We start from the raw sequence: 22870 nt of genomic DNA, 5'->3' as shown, positions 1-22870 counted from the left end.
TGATTATATATCTTCTCTAAAGTTTGGTGAGGGGCAGCGACCTACCTTAACGCTGTCACCACACGTCTGCTTCCTCCGGGCACCTAGCTGCGACTCTTACCTTAAAGCTGTCTGCACACGCCGTTTTTTTTTTTTTTTTTTTTTTTTTTTGCTGCGCACGCCCGGCTCTCTTAACCATCAAAGATCCTCCTACTCAAAGATATTATACTCGTTCCACCTTGCGGTTGGCAACTACCGACTATTTTCTGGAGCTACCCTGATCAGACCTTAGTACATACCGTTCATAACCCCCTGGTCCACTGGACCAGAATTTTGTGGGGGGATCTGTGCAGTTAGCACAGATTTCCCCACGAAATTCGCAAAAAAATACAGTGTTAAGATACAATGCAAAGCATACACAGTATTCTAATTAAAAGAGTATTACACAGCAATAAAATTCACCAATAGAAACATAGAATGTGAAGTAAAATGCATGATATCATTAGATTGTCAAATTGCAGTGAATCAAAGAACATAAAAATGTACAAAACAGAAACACATAAATTTAGGGCATAGACATCAGACGTTATGTTATTGATAGAAGTGTATCAAATACCATCAAAATTTACAAAACAGAGGAAAACAATGTGAGGTAAAATCGATAAGGTATTTAGATTTTCAATTGCCTCAAATAACATCAAAAGTTATAATACAAAAATGTAGAATATGGGGTAAAATGCAGAATATACTTAAATTTCGAAAGAGAAGTGTATCAAATAGTATTAAAAGTTACAAAATAGTATAAAAGATATAAAGACTCTATATAGAAGTATAGTAATGTGGGGTAAAATACCTCAAATAACATCAACTTTATCAAACAGAAATGTAGAACGTGAGGTAAAATACATAAAATAGTTGTACAGCCGCTAGAGGACGTATTAAAACTCTTATTCAGACATGACCTTCAAACGTTCGCCAGTTTTTACACCGACGCTTTATGAATCGAAATGCTTTCTGAAATTTCAGATCACAGAGAATAAATAGGTTAAAAGCGAGGCTAGATCCTGAACTATGAGGAGGTTGTAAAAAGTTTTGTAGTTCATTTTAAGCCGACTACTGTATGAAAATGGTCGAGAATTAATGGTAAGCATCATTGTGAAGTGGCCGATAGTCACACAGACACAGATCTCGGCGTTTTACGTGAATATTTTCAGCGAGGAGTACCAAAAGATGGTGCAATTATGGTCTGGAAAATGATGTTCGTGAAGGAATTTCATTTTGATAAGCCTTTCCAGGGTAATCAAAGAAACCGATCGAGATGGCACAACGGATAAGCTGCAAGAGCTAAATATCCTCATAAGACATCCAGAATCGTCTCTTAAAGGATCACTGCCGCTTCCTCTCCCTATTCTGATCAATTGCTCCTGCACTGCAACGAATTCGACATCGACGAGATTTTATTTCTAAGCTTTCTTCCTTCATTTTACAGCAATAGAAATGAGCATAACGATCATCTTGGAACTTCTTTGGTTCCGACATGAGCCGTGGTATTTAAATACCGCGCTTGCGTATTGGCTTGGGATGGTAATGGTGCTACCCGCTTTCATCATCGTAATTATGAAACTAACACAGGAATTCGCAACTACTTTCATCTACATCTACATACATACTCCGCAACCCACCGTACGGTGCGTGGTGGAGGGTACCCTGTACCACAACTAGTCGTTTCATTTCCTGTTCCACTCGCAGATAGAGCGAGGGTAAAACGCCTGTGTATATGTCTCCGTAGGAACCCTAATTTATCTTATCTTCGTGGCCCCTACACGAAATGTATGTTGGCGACAGTACGATCGTTCTGCAGTCAGCTTCAAACGCCGGTTCCCTAAACTTTCTCAGTAGTGTTCTTCGAAATGAATTTCTTCTTCCCTCCAGGAATTCCCATTAGATTCCCGAAGCATATCCGTAACACCTTTATTCTGATCGAACTGACCTGTAACATATCTAGCAGCTCGCCTCTGAATTACTTCGATTTATTCTTGCAATCTGACCTGGTGCGAATCGAGAACATTCGAGCAGTACTCAAGAATAGGTTGCACAAGCATACTATAATTGGTCTCCTTTACTCTTTCCTAAAACTCTCCCAATAAACTGAAGCCGACCATTCGCCTTCCCTACCACAATCCTCACATGTTCGATCCACTTCATGTCGCAACGTTACGCCCAGATATTTAAACGACGTGAGTGTGTCAATCAGGATACAACTAATGCCGTACCCGAACACTGCGTGTTTGTTTTTCCTACCCATCCGCATTAACTTACATTATTCTACGTTAATATCCTGCTGCCATTCATTACACCAACTAGAAATTTTATCTAGGTTACCTTATATAAATCTACAGTCACTTACCTTCGACACCGTCCTGTACTCCACAGCATCATCGGTGAACAACCACAAATTTCTGCCCACCCTGTCTGCCAGATCATTTATTTATTTGGAAAAAAGCAATGGTCCTATCACACTTTTCTGGGGCTCTCTTGATGTTACCCTATCTCCGATGAACACCCACCGTCGAGGACAACATACTTTGTTCTATTACTTAAGAAGTCTTCGAGCCAGTCACATGTCGAGGAACCTGTTCTGTATGCAAGTACCTTCGATAACAATCTGCAGTGAGGTACCGTGTCGAATGCTTTTCCGAAAACTAGAAATATAGAATCTGCCTGTTGTCCTCCATTCATAGTTCGCAGTACATCACGCAATAAAACAGCGACCTGGGTTTCGCACGAGCGATGCTTTCTAAAGTCGTGCTGATTCGTGGACATGAGCTTTTCTGTCTCTAGGAAATTTATTATGTTCGAACTCAGAATATGCTCTAGAGTTCTGCAAAATACCAATTTTAAGGATATTGGCTTGTAATTTTGAAGGTCCGTTCTTTAACCCTACTTATATACAGGAGTCACCTGCGCTTTTTTTCGAGTCCCTCCCCACTTTGCGCTGGTTGAGAGATTCATGATAAGTGCAAACTAAGTAAGGGGCTAATGAAGTAGAGTATTCTTTGTAAAACCGAATTGGGATCCCATCCGGACCTGGCGACTTATTTGTTTCCAACTCTTTCAGTTGTTTCTCTACGCAGGGGTGCTTATTACTATGTCATTAATACGAGTCTCAGTGCGATGGTCAAACGACGGTACGATTCTCCTGCGTGTTTTGCTGTCCTCTACTGTCAAACCAGACTGGTCAACGAGTGACTGGATGGAAGCCTTAGACCCGCTTAGTGATTTCACACAGGACCTGAATTTTTTCGCGTTGCCGGCCGGGGTGGCCGAGCGGTTCTCGGCGCTACAGTCTGGAACCACGCGACCGCTACGGTCGCAGGTTCGAATCCTGCCTCGGGCATGGATGTGTGTGATGTCCTTAGGTTAGTTAGGTTTAAGTAGTTCTAAGTTCTAGGGGACTGATGACCTCAGAAGTTAAGTCTCATAGTGCTCAGAGCCACTTGACCATTTTTTTCGGGTTCTGCGCCACATCTTTAGCCAAGGTAAGACGTTTGTAGCTGTTGTATGCTTTGCGCATAGATATTTTCAGACTCACAAATCTCTACTAATCCATGCCTGTCGTCCATTTACGCAGCCTCTGTTGAACCGAGGGTGCAACAGCCTTTGCTTCCTCAGCATTCTCCAAATTTCGTTATTAAACCGGGGTGGGTCTTCTCCGTCCTTAATCCATTTACAAGGCACATACTTATCCGGAGCACGATTCACAATCTGTTTAAACTTTGGTCATAATTCCTCTAGTTCCATCATTCTGAAACTAAAAAATGATTGCAGTTCGTTGTCTAAGTGATATGCTAATGACTGCTTATCTGCTCTTTCTAGTAGAAACACTCTCCTAGCCCTGTTGACAGATTCATTAACTTCCGTAACCACAGTCGCTATGATGACATCGTCATCACTAATGCCAGTCTCCATACTGACACCATCTATAAGGTTCGGCCTGTTTGTAGCTACGAGGTCCGAGATATTTCCGTTGCGTGTGGATTGCCGAACTAGCTGCTCAAGACAGGTTTTTGAGTTGGCAATTCTCATAAATAACGTACGAGGACATATCTCGTGTGTAAGCGAGTATGAAAAGAGAGGACTCTACATCCACGAGGAGCGTTTATCTCTGCCGGTGTATTTAGCCTTCTTCATTGAGAACCACCTTCACTAACTGCAACCATACTGCTCATGATCTAGAATGCGACATTGGTCGTAGTAGTTGGTACACGTTATTCACTTCACATCATCCCTACTCCAATATTTGGTGTTTTCGTGATGACTTTCTACAGAAGGAAGCAAAAGTTCCAAGCCATTAGGTAACTCTACTTTTTACTGTTTACTTGTCATACTTAGCGCCAATGTTTATAGTCAAGTGCATCTCTCTCTCATCATTATATTGACATAATTATGTGGCACTCCCTCAGAAAAGAAAGAAAAATGATCTCGCTCTTTGTTCACTTGTCCTCGCACCTAACAATATTCTGCTCGTATCACGATGGCAATAGAGGCATCAAATATCATTGTTTATTCACTCTTCACTGTATGTAATTAAAGATCATACATTATACACCAATATTATAACTTACAGAAGCCATCAAATGAAGAGGCTCTGTGGATAATATAGTGGACTGGCACCCGGAAGGCCCTCAAAATTTTGACTTTCCGTGGTTCACAAAAGTCGCCTGAAATGAATTCTGGGATTTTTCCTTCGCCCCGTACGAGACTGGTCTCCATCTGTAATAGTCTTGTCGTTGACTGTAATCTGTCTCTCCCTCAATCAGAATTCCTCAGCTTGCGTGGTATCCCTCCACATATGTCCATATTCTATTCTAAACATTTGTTAAGAGGGTCAGCCTCGCTCATCGAGCCTCGGATATGCTTTCCTTTTTTATCTGTTTATTATTATTGTGATGTGTGCAATAAGGCAAAGTGTCATACGCGCAGCACTTCGGTATCCAGTCCAGAAGATCACAACATACTCACCAGCAAAAATTTGGCTCAAGCTCACTGCGCAGGTTGACAGTGAAACACTTTCGAAGGTACAAGCGTACAATAGCAGGAGTGAGAGACCTAGTACAAAAATAACATGCTGTGTTGAAGGTGAAGAAACCGTCGTTACTTGGCGAGGCGCTGTCGATTGCGTACTAGGGCACTCAAGGTTTTGTGTACGTTGACTTTATGGCTCGATGCACATGAGCGAGTAACAGCCGCACGTGAATCGCAGCGTCAGAAATCGTATCAGTGCACACACAGCGGCATCGCAGCAATAATCGCGCAGCGTACTAGACTGGGAGGCAACCAGTATGAACTTTACCAGAAGAAAGCAAGTACTGTGGCTGCTATACAATAAAGCAGCGATGACATTGAATCGAAGTAAATAACAGAACATGTTTTAATTTCTTACTATTGATTGAAGACTTGTACGTTTAGATGAAAAGGTTTTCGCTAGAAAGCAAAGTATTTGCTCGTTAGAGCTATTTTAAGTCGCGAATAACTACATTCGATCAAAAACGCCATCATTAGAACATAAACAAAAATAGTTTAACAGTGTTACTTGCCCATACTGCTACTGATCCGGTTTCGCAGAAAACCCTCACAGATCCCGGTGTAAAGAGTGTTTTGCACAACAGTCACCTGACGATGGCTGAATGGTTGTCAGCCGAAATATCGTGGCAAGAAGTCGACGTTATCCGGCTGAAATCCCGAAACTTCACGGAATACTGTCAAAGTACTTTTTATCATGAATCCCACAAGTGAGTAAAAGTACGCAGATGTCATAATTCAAATTCCGAATCGCTGAACGACGCCCAACACGAAAGTCGCGAAGTGACACTGCAGATCGTTCTTAATCCTTTTCTGGGATAGGAATAGTCTTTAGCAATGCAAGAAGAAAGTACCGGACGAGCTACGAGGGAGGGTCGCGGGTCGTACGTGGATAGTTCACTCAGTAAGAGCAGTGCCCGTTGGAAGCAAGTGCCGGCTTCGAGTCCCAGTCCAGCTATCTCAGATCTCACAGAAAGCGCAAAACAGTACACATTGAAATGTGGAGGGCGAGAAGTTCATTACGGAAAGTAAACAAAGCCTTGGGCTTGCTGCTTAAGATCCTTAAAGTAATTCTTTCAAGAGAACGTAAAATGTTAGACTTTGTAGATGATCTAATCATCTTATGATAACAAATGCTGGTTTCGCGGAAATTCTTTGAAAGAAACTATAAGCATTTTTTTAAAAATGAAACTAGTGACCTGCCCTGGATTCTCCCAGGTAGCAGTTAGTGTCTACGGCTGGATGACTTGCGTGACGTAGCGGTATTAAATTCTACGTGTTAACCTTCCTCGTGCATAAGTTTATCTATTACTGAAAATCGTATCAAGCAGACTAAAACAGATCTTGAGATTAGCCCTCATACGCAAACGTAAAAAAGTGTTGGGTAAATTAATATATAATATGTACAGGTGCTGTATGTATAGATATGAATGGATTCTGGTCAGGCCGGCCGAAGTGGCCGTGCGGTTAAAGGCGCTGAAGTCTGGAACCGCAAGACCGCTACGGTCGCAGGTTCGAATCCTGCCTCGGGCATGGATGTTTGTGATGTCCTTAGGTAAGTTAGGTTTAACTAGTTCTAATTTCTAGGGGACTAATGACCTCAGCAGTTGAGTCCCATAGTGCTCAGAGCCATTTGAACTATTTTTTGATTCTGGTCAAGCTTCATCGCTCTCCGTATTTGCGGTGCTGATTACATTACGGCTTTTCCCGCCAGGTACCATCTCCTCTTGTAACGTCTCCTTGTTTGTCTTTGCCTTATTTTTAATGTTGTCTTCTCTATGACGGCGCACTTACCTATGACATTCTCATTAGATTCAATGACGTCCAGAGAGATGAACTACGCCGTGTTGAAAATTTTTATGTCTACGCGGGCCTAAATTCGTCTCTCATACAAAATTAGTAAAAAGTTTCACTTGTTTGAGTAAAAAAAATTAAACAGCTTGTGGCATGTAAAGCTCTTTTGTAGCGCTATTTAAAATAAAAAAGAAAGTTTGATTTACAGCTGTCGTTGTGATTTAATTAATATCGAAAGTCAGTATTTAATTTTGTAAGAATTTTTACCTTCTGTTTCCAAGGATCAGCAGCATTACTTCCCAACCGCAGATGAGATCACGAACAAACAGATATTTGAAAGATTTTTTTAGGCCTTCTACATCAACAGACGGTTGAGGAGTTGGTACCCTGAAGCTGGCCATATAATTGCTTCCGCGTTGCCACGAGATGTCATTCCAAACGCCAATTAAATGTATACACTCATCATTGTACACCCTTTAGAAAGATAAAAAATAGAGAGAGGAGAAAAAGCTTCACAATTTGTACAAGTCAATAAAGCGTTAGTCCACCTCTGGCCCTTATGCAATCAGTTATTCGGCTAAGCATTGATTGACATAATTGCTGGATGTCCTCCTCAGGGGTGACGTGCCTCCGGCCGCTGTGGCCGAGCGGTTCTAGGCGCTTCAGTCCGGAACCACGCTGCTACTACGGTCGTAGGTTCAAATCTGCCTCGGGCATGGATATGTGCAAAAAGGAAAAGTGTCATATGTCCTTAGGTTAGTTAGGTTTAAGCACAGGGTGATCAGAAAGTCAGTATAAATTTGAAAACTGAATAAATCAGAGAATAATGTAGATATATGGGTACAAATTGACACACATGCTTGAATGACATGGGGTTTTATTACAACCAAAAAAATATAAACGCTCAAAAAATGTCCGACAGATGGCGCTTCATCTGATCAGAATAGCAATAATTAGCATAACAAAGTAAGACAAAGCAAAGATGATGTTCTTTACAGGAAATGCTCAATATGCCCACCATCATTCCTCAACAATAGCTGTAGTCGAGGAATAATGTTGTGAAAACCCTGTAAAGCATGTCCGGAGGCAATGGCGTCGGATGTTGTCTTTCAGCATTCCTAGAGATGTCGGTCGATCACGATACACTTGCGACTTCAGGTAACCCCAAAGCCAATAATCGCGCAGACTGAGGTCTGGGGACCTGGGAGGCCACGCATGACGAAAGTGGCGGTTGGGCACACGATCATCACCAAACGACGCGCGCAAGAGATCTTTCACGCGTCTAGCAATATGGGTTGGAGCACCATCCTGCATAAACATCGTACGTTCCAGCAGGTGTTTGTCAGGCAGGCTGGGGATGATGCGATTCTGTAACATATCGGCGTACTCTCACCCGTCACGATAGCAGTTTTGCTGTCCAGCGCCATCCGTCGGACATTTTGTGAACTTCGATTTTTTTTTTTGTGCTAATAAAACCCCATGTCATTCCAAGCATGTGTGTCAATTTTTACCTCTCTATCTACATTATTCCATGGTTTATTAAATTTTCGAATTAATGCTGACTTTTTGATCACCCGGTAGTTCTAAGTCTAGGGGACTGATGACCTAGGATGTTAAGTCCCGTAGTGCTTAGAGCCATTTGGTGACGTGGACATATTGTCATGCTGGGTACTTAGAGTGTAAAATGCTCCAGTTGGGAAGAGGGAGAGATTCGGCGACCTTGCTAGCCAATGTAAGGTTTGACAAGCATGAAGGCTATCGGTAGGAACTAAGATTGTTGATAAAACAACGATGTATCGATATATCGATATTATTTCCATAAAATATCGGTTCATATCGGCGATAATTTTCCCACCGATATATAGATAACGAAATGTCAGTATCAGGTGTTAATATTTTTTTATTTTACATTATATTTCTTTCGTATTTTTCGTTAAATGTTTGAAATAATTGTTTGGATAGTGTAGTACAACAGAGTTTTCCCTTTACCGTGTGAAGGAGTCTTACTATTTTGTAGCTTTCGTCACGTCCAGTCTATGTGATGAAGTATAGGTGGCACAGAAAAGAAGTTCCATTACACTGGAGGCTGGCGGAGTGAACAAAATACAAGATTCCCAATGTGAAGAAATAGCACACTAGTTGCTTTAAAAAATAATTTTTAGCGCAACTAGCGTGCTATTTCTTCACATCGGCAGTCTTCACAAACAGCTGTTGAAAAAAATGAACAATAATCTAAATGACATGCTCGGTCTTTCTGTGGGCGGAGACGTGTGAGGGGAAATTCTGACGTAATTGGCGTTCGGCGCTACCAACAGGAACTGCAGCATTTAACTTCACCCTGCATTTTTGACACTGGGGAAGTCGACATGAATTGTTCCGGATAAATCCGATACGTGACTAAACCGAAAGACGTACTCATCGGACACGTTTTATTGTTCCACTTATATGCTGCTACCATCGCTGGCAAAGTGGTAGTCACCAAGCGTGAAGGTATTTTTTTCTTGGGGGGGGGGGGGGAGGGAGGGTTGTTAGGGCGCAAAATATCTAAGGTCATAGGCGCCCAGTATAGAACCATAGAATGCTGGGACCACGAGGGTAAGAAACCGTTTCGAGGTCCAATACAGAACGGAAAAAAAAACAAATCCAAAACGTCAAAACGTTACGGAAGAGTATCTAAAAGATGTCGATAAGACACCGGAGTCACCAGGTAGAAATCAAATCTCTTTTGTCATATTACTGATTTTTAAAAAACTTAAAACGCGGGCCTCAGCTCACACTTCATCCACTAAAATGTCCGGCAAAGCGGGCGGCAGCCCGACCCTGAGACGTAAGTGGCTAAAATAGGGGCACAGGATCATGAAATGTCTGACTGTTAATGGCTGGCTACAGAAAGGACAGCTGGGTGCAGGGTAGCCACTCAACAAGTGGCGGTGACTAAAGCGGCAGTGCACTATTCGCAACCGAGCTAACATTACTTTCTCAGGGCGAGACGGCCAGGAGGAAGTCGACCAGGCTGCTGGGAGAGGATTGACTCGTCTGACTTTTTCCTATGATGGAAGCACCAATGGTCATGCCAAAGTGACATGATACGCCGAGAGAGAGAATTACCAATATCTTGCGAGGGAACAGAGTAAGAGGCGGGCCGACCGAGATGGGCTGTGGCCTTGGCTGCAGCAGCAGCAGCGTCATCCCCAGGCACACCAACATGGCCAGGAACCCACATGAACAGCACTTGGACTCCCCCATCCGGAAACAAATGGAGGCAGTCCTGGATCTGTCGAACGATGGGGTGGACTGGATTGGGATCATCCAGACTGGCACTGAGGGAGTCAGAACAAATCACGCAGAGAGTGGGCTGGTGCCTCCGGACGTAGTAAACAGCCTGATAGAGGGCAAAAAGCTCCGCGGTAAAAATTGTGCACTGGTCGAGAAGCCGGTATTGAAACTTATCATTTCCGACAACAAAAGCACAGCCAATACCGTGGGCGGACTGGGAACCATCAGTGTATAAAAGTACGCTATCGGCAAGTTGTGAGCGAAGTTCGAGAAATTTGCAGCGATGGGTCAGTTCGGGAGTTGAATCCTTCGGGAACAAACTGAGGTCAAAATTAACACAAACCTGTGCCTGAAAGGGTGAACGTGCATTGTTTTACTTTCATTTCTTGCTCTAAGGGGGATAAGAAGACTGCCAGCTTGTTGATGTACGGAATATCCAATAATAAATCGGCACTTAAATATACAGCTCTAAAACTGTCAGTATATTTACAATGTGCAGCTGAATTATTGTAGGCTCGTAAGTCGATACCTTTTCCGTCGATATATCGTGAGCCGACAGTGATATTTTTCAAATAACTATGTATTTGACTCCCGTTATTTTTAAAAATATCAACAGTCCTAGTAGGATTTCTTCCGGTGTGCGGGCCGACATTATCTTGCTGAAAAGTAAGCGCAAGATGACTTGCGACGTTACGATCGTAGATTTCCACTGTGCTGTAAGCGTGTCACTTATGATAATACAGGAGTTCTGCTATAAAAATAAATGGCACCCCGCACCATCGCTCGTGGTAGTCGTGCCGTATGGCGGGCGAAAGTGATGTTGGTATCCCACTGCCGTCCAGGGCGCCTCCCTGCTATAGTTTCTGAGATTAGACTTCACATACGGACAGGAAACTTCAACTTAGTAATGTACTTCGATCTAGCCTCATGATTCGTTTCTTTTCTGGCTCGGTAACACCATTTCCTTCCTTCATCGAAGTATTACAGAGTACGTAGTTAAGGTACGATGAACGATCTGAAGTACAACATACAGCCGACATTTTTCCTTCGTACTCGCAGTGAGAGGTATCACTGCAGTTCGATCAGAACAGCACTGAAACAGTAGCCTCCGGTATGCTATTAGCAGTAATGCGCGGAGTACAGTTGAAGGCAAAAAGCTCCTGATCATATTTTTTTGCGACGTAAACAATGCAGAGTATTAAATCTCGTGGTGGGGACGGGTTATCGGTGAGCGCCGCGCAATGGGTGTCCGCCCAACTGTGGCGACAGCTAATTGACTCCGGCCCGCTCTCTGTTTATCGCTGGGACCGGCGCGCTCTTGTTCTTTTTGCACGTGAACTGCACCCCGGCCATCACGGCTGCAAATAGCTCACGCAGCCCAGCACTGCCGCCGCTGCTAGACGACTTTGATTAATGGCGAGCCAGCGCGGCTCTGGCCTGCGAACTCGCGTGTTCCCCGCTGAGGCTGTCTCAGCTTGGGGTAGGAACTCGGCTGCATTCGACAACGCTGGCCACCTCGAGTGCACGTCAAGGACAGCGTCATTATTCCTCCACACACCTCTCCCTCCCTTCCTCCTCCGAACAACATTCCTGTACGAATTCTTTCCACGCAATCCCATTAAAGTGCTTAGAGATAATCGGACAACCAAGTTAGCCCGCACTGCGGAAAGGCCAGTTAGCAGTTTGTACATATTTGGATATTCTACGAGAACCGGTCAGACAACGGTTCCGTGAGCTTCAAGTAGATCTCTCTGCCTCTGATTACGCAGTTGTCGACTGGGTGTTAAGAGTATCGTATCGTTTCGTATGTTAACCGGGGGCCTAGAAACGACGGAGTGGCTCCGTCCCCGCAGCAGCCGCAGTGGTCCACAACCCCACGACAACTACTGCAGTCCACTTCACTCCTCCGCCGCCCCAAACCGGACCCAGGGTTATTGTGCGGTTCGGCCCCCTGTGGACCCCCAGTGAACGTCTCACACCAGACGAGTGTAACCCCTATGTTTGCGTGGTAGGGTAATGGTGGTGAACGCGTACGTGAAGAACTTGTTTGCGCAGCAATCGCCGACATAGTGTAACTGAGGCGGAATAAGGGGAACCAGCCCGCATTCGCCGAGGCAGATGGAAAACCGCCTAAAAACCATCCACAGACTGGCCGGTTCACCGGGGGTGTTAGCAATCTGACACATTCCTCTCTGTCCTACTCCTTTTCTTCATGTAAGGGTCCCGCGGTCTCTCCAGTGACTCGTTACAGGATAATAATGTCATTATGATCTATTCGTTTTGTTACCCAGTCACCTTTGTCTACGTGAAAATACCCTGCAACAGAGAAAAAACTAATATGAAAACACGAAAACGTGAAATACAAATACTGAGTAACGCGACATTACTGTGATGTTTACTTGCAGGGCGACAGCTATTGAACAATATGAAATAAAATCGCCATAACTTCTGAATTGTTTGCGTTAGGACTTTCAAATTGCGCGGTTGGCCGCGGGACATGATGAGAATAAATATGTGCTGTATGGCTGGGCTTAGCGGCCAAGCCCACTTTAATTTGGATACGTTCGACAATAAACAAAATTGGCGCTTTTGGGAAACTGGGAACCCGCTTTTCGCGATCGAGAAGTCTCTTCACCCTCAACGGGTGACTGGACTCGCATTCGGGAGGACGACGGTTCAATCCCGCGTCCGGCCATCCTGATTTAGGTTTTCCGTGATTTCCCTAAATCGCTGCAGGCAAATGCCGAGATGGTTCCTTTGAAAGGGCACGGCCGAGTTCCTTCCCCGTCCTTCCCTAATCCGATGGGACCGATGACCTCGCTGTTTGGTCCCCGCCCTCAAACAACCCAACCCCTCAACGGGTGACTGTATGGTATGCAATGCCCAGTCAGGCAATAGCCGGTGCGATGTTCCTCGACGGCACGGTGACTACCGAATGGTAAGTGAAGGTTTGGAAAATTATTCCCTCCCCATTATCCAAAGCGACCCTGATTCCGACAAGATGTGGTTCACGTAAGACAGAGCTTGACCCCATCGAAGCAGGACAGTGATTGATGTCCCGGAGGAGCAGTCTGGGGACCGCATTCTGGCTCTGCGGTAACCAGAGACCACTAGCATGGGCCTCGATAGGCCACCATATTCTCCGGATCTGAGCACATCCAACTCCTTTTTGTGAAGCTGTTAAGAAGACAAGGGATACAGCAATAACACCAAAACCATTGCTGAGCTGAAAACAGGCATTCAGGAAGTCATCGACAGCATCTGTGTTCTGCATTCCAGCGAGTCATGCAGAATATTGCTGTTCGTCTGCGCCACATCACCGCCAATATGGCAAGCATGTCGAACCTTTCATAACCTAAATCCGAGTTGAATAAATTTACGTTTTTTTCTTATAGCTCAGTTTTTTCCTGTATAATGTTATTGTATAGTGTGAGTTATGGAAATACGCCTTATACAATAACATTGTGTGTTTTACATGTCTGGACGGATTAAAGGTAGTTAGCTAGCCGTTAGTTTCATGTTCCGTAGATCACGTTAACGATTCTTTTTATCTAAATGATGAGGAACATGTCAGTTTACAGGATGTGTATACATTATTAGTTTTAACATTAATGAAAACATTACCATTTTTAGTCCTTCTCATGTAACTGCGAATAACCCTTTTTTTTCATTGGCTACCAGTATTTAAGTGGAAACTCGTCGACAGAATAAAAGGAGTTGCCCGGGTGAAATGATTTTACATTAGATTTAAGAAACTCTGCTTCGTTACCTGTCAGAGTTTTATGTTAAATGGCAAATGATCAACCATTTTTGTTGCTGCATATTGAACTCCTTTCTGAGTCACTGACAGCTTTAACAATGCGTAATAAAGGTATTTTTCCCCCTAGTGTTGTTGGGACGGACAGCAGTGTCCTTCTCAAAATGCGATGGATTAGTTATGACGAATTTCGTTAGCGAATATATGTATTGTGACGACGCAATTAAAATGTTTAGCTTCTTTAATAGGTACCTACACGACGTTCGTCGATGAATACCATACAGTATTCTGACTGTTCGCTTTTGTGCAAGCAAAACTTTCTTCCTAAGTGATGTGTTACCCCCCCACCCCCATGGGATTTATTGTAACACTAGTATCATCTGCGAAAAGCACCAATTTTGCTTGCTGAGTGTTAAATGTGAGGTCGTTCACAGATGCTTACAGTTGGACCCATAATTGAACTCTCTTTGTGATTATGTTTTGTCCGAATTATCAAAGTTTTCTACTTTTTAGACGTTGCCTAACTTATAATTATTACGTGCCTCGAAGGATTAAAACGACGATCATATCGAATGTCCATCTATGGCGCTTATTACATAGTGTGTGTGCGTGTGTGTGTGTGTGTGTGTGTGTGTGTGTGTGTGTGTGTGTGTGTGTGTGTGCGAGAGAGAGAGAGAGAGAGAGAGAGAGAGAGAGAGAGAGAGAGAGAGAGCGCATTACGAGATGTGGACAAGTGTAAGGTATGGATGTTTGGGTTGGCCCTGGAGGCGTCCTCGCATAGCCAAAGTTGTTGAAGTGACCCCTCACTTTAAGCGGTAAATTCGGGTCCGAGTTCCAGTTAGCGCAAATTCTCGGACGTCTCCGATAAATAGTACAGCTGAAATCTATTCTGATTTGTAATTTGCAAATCAAATTTCGTAATGTGTACTGTAATGTGGCTGCCATCACTGTGGGGTTGACTTGGCAAAGCGTCGTTGTGAACTCATACGCGCGGTACAAATCGACCAACTTATCGATAACTGACCTATTCACACTGCTGCGTATCAGTGTTAACGTAGAAATAAGACTGCCGGGAAAACGAATCCGGGACAGAACGAGCACTAATGAATGCAAAGTGGGCATAACTGCTGTCAAGAGCGTTACCGTGACTGAATGGAACAAGTTTTTTTTTCCAAATAAGACAAGCGCAAACAGCCGATATTGCATTCTTGTGCAGATATTTTCAGATGCAAAGAAAGACTGGGGTAGGAAAGCAAAGCAAATGCACTTACTCTGTAATGGGCCTCCGGTGACCACGGATTTCTTGGCTCAGAGTACTCAGAAAATACATACTTGAACAACCTCCGAAATGTTGTCTGAGGAACTCCGAATCACCTTGTACTGCACACTGAGAACGAATTATATGTGCACTGGTGACTGAACTTACCACCTACACATTAGCAGTAGCTGTCTACTTCTTAGAGGAACGAAACTTCAAACACGTAGTGTTACTGGCGGCATAAGACCGATTTCAACATCAAGACTGCCGTTAAATTAAAGAAACGCTGAGTGAATAATGTAAAGGCCCATTTCCGCTAGGGTTTCATGAATTTTCAGCAGCTTGTAGAGGAGGGTAGCTGCTAACTAATCAAGCTTAATTAGATGGCTCGTACCGGTCTTGTTTAAATTATTGAAATGTAGTAAATCTTCTGTTCTTTATTTATGAGGTTCTCCGATTAAGTGTCAGACTTCCTACTCTCTAACTGTGGCTGAAAACATAAAAAGACCTCGGCTGTTAATAACGGTTAGCGAAAAGCTGGAGATTCGAGAAACTACGCAGTAAACATCTAATAAAATATCATAAATTATACATTTCAGTTATATGCAATGTGATTTTTAGGGTTCCATACCTTAGTCGATAAAAATAGAATCCTTATAGGGTCATTTTGCATGTCCGCCTGTCTGTCTGCTGTCTGTCTGATTGTTAAAACACATTTTCCTCCGGAAATGGTATCTCAAACATTAAGGTACGGCGTCTTGTCACTGTAAAACATTTAAACTGCTAAGTCTATGCAATCAAAAGATACGGCCGTTCATGTCACATATTTTGATACTCGCAAACTCACTCATCAAAACCTACAGCCTACTACATGTTGACCCGGCATCATGAAATGTTCCGAGAATCAAGGTTTTACGCTGCAACTAAAGGAAGAAAATCCTAAAATTGTCAAATTGTAATTGCATCACATAAAAAATATTTTTTTACCATTGTAACTTACATTGCCATCATCATTCGCCGAAAGATTGATAGAAAAATATTGCTGCATGTAGACACAAAATTTAAGTTGCACTCATGTTTTAGTAAGTATGTAAAAATATTTGGTTAAATCTTTTCTCTCTACATGTGTAAACTGAAGTTCCCTGCTTGCTTCTTTCTGTAAGTCCGGGCTTGTCTCAGGAACTACCGTGGAGATTTCGATACGATCTTGGAATTTCTGTGATCGATGTCATGCCAATATTGATATCGACAACAGGCAAAAGTCATAGAGATTCTCGATTTCTGGGATGGATGAATGACATTTGTACATAATTTAAACTTCCTGGCAGATTAAAACTGTGTGCCAGACCGAGACTCGAACTCGGGACCTTTACCTTTCGCGGGCAAGTGCTCTACCATCTGAGCTACCCAAGCACGACTCACGCCCCGTCCCCACAGCTTTAATTCCGCCAGTACCTCGTCTCCTACCATCCAAACTTCACAGAAGCTCACCTGCGAACCTTGCAGAACTAGCACTCCTGGAAGAAAGGATATTGCGGAGACATGGCTTTGCCACAGCCTTGGGGTTGTTTCTAGAATGAAATTTTCACTCTACAGCGGAGTGTGCGCTGATATGAAACTTCCCGGCAGGTTATAACTGTGTGCCGGACCGAGACACGAACTCGGGATCCGGCACACAGTTTTAACCTGCCAGGAAGTTTCATATCAGTGCACACTCCGCTGTAGAGTGAAAATTTCATTCTGTACATAATTCAATTTGTACCAAACCCTGACCGCACGAGTCCTATCTGCTGTTGGCCAATTCTTTTTTATGTATATTAGTCATTGTTTTCAAATATACCTGCAGTAGCGACGTATCCTTAAAATGGTAACTTCTACCAAAACAATTATTCTTAAAAATACGTCAACGGATTTTATTGCCCACTGAGTGTACTTAACATGGTACGAATTGATTCACCACTGTTTACCTGCTTTGTGAATTAACGAAATATTACTGCGAAATTCTCAAACCAGAAATTTAAAATATCTAAATTGTTTCAGTTCTTTATACTAACTTCTGTATTAACAACTTTTGCAATTATAGTGCGCCACAACCTCACAACTCACTCTGAGACTTAGCACAATATAAAATTAATTTTAGCGAACGCTTTCCTACAGCAAGTAAACAGACTTAAAGATGGCCCTTAACATTTACGCCATCACTTCGTCAAGTAAATTGACCTAAACTATTATAAGAGACACGATTAACTTTGCTGACATCCAAATGTACCTAAAAAGAACATCTTTTGAAGCGCAGTCGCGTTCAGGGACATATTCACGGCCTTTACCAGTGTCGTAGTTATCCCCGGGATCCTCAGATTCGTACAAATCGTCCCTGGAAAGCATTCTCCTAACACAAACACCACACGCATTACTACTAGTGGCCGCCACGTTTTTGGCACTTTAACGCTGTTTATACGCTCACATCCTGAGAGAGCTTCCATTAGCAAGAATCTGAAATTAGAGTTAGTGCTACCATTTCTCGGTTTATCGTGGAACTACCAACTGAAATCAACAAAAGGACATCATGTAACATGTCTTAGTGCAATAACTCTGTTTCTCATTGACTTCCCCTTACTGTTGCTAATAGATGATGTCTTTAACTGTGGATGTTCCCCTTGAATTGATATATTTTATATTTTAAGAGTGGTATCCATTCTGATAATACGTCCTTAAATATTAGTTTAGTATCCTCGTCAAACACAATACTTCGGGTCAAGACTATGAAGCGGCGCATGTAAATGCCAATATTACATATTGGTATTCAATGTACATTAAATACAATCCTCAGCCAATTATTCCTGACTGAACAAAACTAGATAACGCAAATTGAACACGAGGTACAAATAATGTATTACTTTCAAGACACGAGAACTGTAATTCGGCAGTACTACATAAAAGAACTGTGACATACTTGTGGAATCATCTGTAGAGGAATCATTCACCATACTATGCAACGATTGTCGAAATTACACCATAGGGGAGTACAGACGCAAATTTCTGCAGATTTCAATGCTGGGCCACAAACAAGTGTCAGCGTGCGAACCATTCAACGAAACATCGTCGAATTGGGGTTTCGGAGCCAAAGGTCCACTCGTGTAGTATTGGTGACTGCACGACATATAGCTTTACGTATCGCCTGGGCCCGTCAACACCGACATTAGGCTGATGATGACTCGGAACATATTGCTGGTCGGATGACTCTGGTTTCAAATTGTATCAAGCGGGTGGACGTGTACGGCTAAGGAGACAACCTCATGAATCCATCATGCAATTGTTGGTAAGGTGGGTGCCAGGTTGAGATTCATTGGGAAAGTCCTTAGAAAATGTAGTCCATCAATAAAGGAGGTGGCTTACAAAACACTCGTTCGACCTATACTTGAGTATTGCTTATCAGTGTGGGATCCGTACCAGGTCGGGTTGACAGAGGAGATAGAGAAGATCCAAAGAAGAGCGGCGCGTTTCGTCACAGGGTTATTGGGTAAGCGTGATAGCGTTACAGAGATGTTTACCAAACTCAAGTGGCAGACTCTGCAAAAGAGGCACTCTGCATCGCGGTGTAGCTTGCTGTCCAGGTTTCGAGAGGGTGCGTTTCTGGATGAAGTATCGAATATATTACTTCCCCCTGCTTATACCTCCCGAGGAGATCACGAATGTAAAATTAGAGAGATTCGAGCGCGCACGGAGGCTTTCCGGCAGTCGTTCTTCCCGCGAACCATACGCGACTGGAACAGGAAAGGGAGGTAATGACAGTGGCACGTAAAGTGCCCTCCGCCACACACCGCTGGGTGGCTTGCGGAGTATAAATGTAGATGTAGATGTAGACCCTGCATGTCAACAGAGAACTGTTCAAGCTGTTGCAGCTCTGTAATGGACAGGGGGGAGGAAGGATGTGAAATTGGGTAGTGCAGGTGTGGCACCCATGATACGTCTAGATGCAGCTCTGACAGGTGACACGTACGTAAGCATCCTGTCTCATTACCTACATACATTCATGTCCATTGTGCATCCCGACGGACTTGGGCAATTACAGCAGGACAATGCGACACCTTACACGTCCAGAATTGCTACGGAACAGTCTTCTCAGTTTAAACACTTCCTCTGGCCACCAAACTCCGTAGACATGAACATTATTGAGCATATCTGGGATGCCTTGGATCGTGCTGTTCACAAGATATCTCCCCCCTCGTACTCTTACAGATTTGTCGACATCCCTGCTAGATTCACGGTCTCAGTTCCTTCCAGCACTACTTCAGACATTAGCCGAGTCCATGCCACATTGCGTTGCAGCGCTTCTGCGTAGTCACGGGGTCCTACACGATATTAGGCAGGTGTAGCCTACCAGTTTCTTTGGCTCTTCAATGTACTGATAGTGCATATTCCAGTCCATTGCCAAAGAGTCTTTCTGGGGGCTAGATTATACTTTTTACACCGTATTACATCCGGGGCTCAGTCTGCAAGATAAATCGACGCTCGTGGTGAACGCCCGCAGATGTTCGCTGTGCACGCCACTAACGCCGATGGGGCATCGGTGCGGCCTTATGGGTAGCCGGGGTCGAGGCGACCGCGGTAGGGTGCCATCTATTACGCAGCAGGGTCACCGGCCACCGGATACGGCGCCAAATGGCCAATTAATCCTGGCCGGCGCTCGGTTTTGCACGATAATCAGCGGCGCCGCCGCGGGCAGTTCGGGGGCGCTGGCTGCGAATTTACTGCGACACGCCGCCGCAATTGATTCGGCTCGCCTACTTGCTTCCGACGACTACCGCGGTCTGCCCAGGGGGGACGCAGGCCGGCTACTCATAAATATCCACATAACCGATGCACCATTGCAAACGAGAAGATACACTACCCAACAAAAAAGTAAAACCGGCAGAAGACGTGGTCGAATGTCAAGAGTGACTGCGTACATGTTCACACCACCGGGGGCTATGTAAGTGCTTACGGTTTCAATTATCTATGATAAGTAGAACGGTCACCAGAGTGGGATTAGTGTTCTGCATGTTTAATGTAATTACCCAGCCTGGTAGGATACATAAGGGGCTCGAAATGAATCAAACACTGAGGCGACAAAAGCCGTGGGACACCTCCTAATATCGTGTCGGACCTTCGTTTTCTGGGCGTAGTGCAGCATCTCAACGTGGCATGGACTCAACAAGTCGTTGGATGTCCCCTGCAGAAATATTCAGCCATCCTGCCTCTATAGGCATTCGTAACTGCGAAACTGCTTTCGTTGCAGGATTCTGTGCACGAACTGGCCTCTCGATTGCGTCCCATAAATGTGATTCATGGTGGCCAAATCATTCGCTCGAACTGTCAAGAATGTTCTTCAAACCAGTCGCGAACAATAGTGGCCTGGTGACATGGCGTATTATCATCCATACGAATTTCATCGTTCTTTGGGAACACGAATCCATGAATGGTTGCAAATGGTCTCCAAGAACATAACGGTTTCCAGTCAATGATCGGTTCAGTTGGACCAGAGGTCTCAGTACATTCAATGTAAACACAGCTTGCACAGTGCCTTGTTGATAGCCTGGGCCCATGGCTTCGTTGGGTCTGCGCTACACTCGAATCATACATTCAGCTCTTACCAACTGAAATCGATACTCATCTGACCAGCTCCCGCTTTTCCAGTAGTCGCGATACGGTCACTAGATATGGTCACAAGACCAAGAGATGTCGTCACAAGACCAAGAGATTCGTTGCAGGCGATGTCGTGCTGTTAGCAAAAGCACTCGCGTCAGTGGTCTGCTGCCGTAACCCATTAACACCAGATTGTGCTGCACTGTCCTAGCTGATACGTTGGTCGTCATAGGTCTCACATTAATTTCTGCAGTTACTTCTCGCAGTGCTGCTTGCCTATGAGCATTGACAACAATACCCAATCGCCGCTGCTCTCGGTCGTTAAGAGAAGACCGTCGGCCACTGTGTTGTCTGTGGTGAGAGCTAATGCCTGAAACTTGGTATTCTCGGCTCATTCTTGAAACTGTGGATTTCGGTATACTGAATTCCCTAACGATTTCCAATAGGGAAGGTCCCTTGCTTCTAGCTCCAACGGTCATTCCAGATTCATAGTCTGTTAATTCCTGTCTCGTGGCCATAATGACGTCGCAAACCATTTCACACGAATCACCTGAGTACGAACGACAACTCCGCTAATGCACTGCACTTTATACCTTGTGTAGGCGATACTATCGCCATCTGTAGTACCCCATGACTTCTGGCAACTCGGTGTCTGTTGACTGTTCATTGTAAAGGACGCAGGGATGGGGATAATCGTGTGAGATAGAGTTATCAACACCAGCAGAGTATAGAAGACCTTTTATTGTGGGTCTTCTTTTGTCCAACTAATCGATCGTGTAATATCCAGATTTGTGAGGCTTTCGGATTTGACGGTGGCCCGATGTGGGACTACAAGGCAACTTGTTGCTAAGGTCCCCGTCAACAGTGTCTGAACACGACAGGTGACGTTCGCCGTATTGTGCACCAAGCAATAGTAAGCCCCTCACATCTGCGCTTGCCATCCCACGACCAGTATGGATTCCCTACAACAGTCTGTGTCACCCCGCACCATTAGTCAGAGACTAGCAGCTCCTCGGAGTAGCGAATTACTGTCTCATGGGTAGTGTGCTGTTAACACCACGATACAAACGGCTGCGTCTGGAGTTGTGCCGTGACCGGGAAGCAAGAACTACTGATGAATGACGTCATATCGCGTAAGCAGATAAATCACTGTTCTGCGCTTCGCTGGATGACCGTCATCGGCGAGTATGGCGCCAACATGAGGAGACGTCTCATTCCTCCAATGTTCTGGAGAGGCACAGCTGTATTACCCTTGGCATCACGGTGTGTGGAACTATCAGAAAAGACTTCAGGTTTTGTTTGGCAGTAACTGAGGGAACTTTGACCGTACAACAGGACATCATAGACTCATCGTCACCCTTATGTTTTATTACCCATGTGACAGTATCTTGTTGTCATTTTTCAATAGGACAATGGTCGTCCACGCATAGCACGTGTGTCTATGAATTGCCTGTGTATGATGCTGAGGTACTCCCGTTCCTGGCAAGATCCTTAGATATGTCGCGATAGAACATGAGTAGAGCCAAATCGGACGTTAAGTATATTCAAGTGCCAGTGTCCAGGATGTCAAGTGTCAGTCACAACAATTGAGGGTCAGCTTGCCTCAGGAGAGTGTACAGCGGCTATGGCAGCCTTCCCAGCCGAATCGGTGCGTGCATCTTGGCCAGAAGGGACACAACATTATACTGATGGGAGGGTTTGTACTACTAAGTTCTTTGTAAATTTGACTCGATTTTCTAATCACTGAAATAATGTCACATACTCTTTTTCTACCCATGAAGTTTTATTACGTTTCCTTCAATCCTTCGGGTTGGTTTACTTTTCATTTCGTGCAATGTGTTGATGTTAACCCATTCCTCTCAATAGCCGAGATTGCTAACGCACGCCTGTGCGTTGTTGCTCGAATTGGTGTTAATTGGTTTGAATCCTAGGGGCGGAAGAGATTTTTATCCCCAGTATTTGCCCGTCCCGGGAGCGTGTGGAGGGTGGTAAAGTTGATGACTGTCAGGCTTTCGGCAAACTTTCTGGATTGCTCTCCAAAAATGTTCAAATATGTGTGAATTCTTAAGGGACCAAACTGCTTAGGTCATCGGTCCCTA

At 44.2% G+C, this 22870-nt stretch overlaps 1 protein-coding gene across 1 annotated transcript in view; it reads left to right on the top strand.

The window, feature by feature from the left end:
• LOC124613576 overlaps positions 1-22870 on the top strand; it is an 896539-nt gene that overhangs the window by 34662 nt on the left and 839007 nt on the right. The gene's annotated exons all lie outside the window — the stretch shown is intronic.

This window comes from Schistocerca americana, chromosome 4 (genome assembly GCF_021461395.2).
Source record: "Schistocerca americana isolate TAMUIC-IGC-003095 chromosome 4, iqSchAmer2.1, whole genome shotgun sequence".
NCBI classification, from domain to species: Eukaryota; Metazoa; Arthropoda; class Insecta; order Orthoptera; family Acrididae; genus Schistocerca; species Schistocerca americana.
This window is presented reverse-complemented; position numbering and strand designations above follow the sequence as displayed.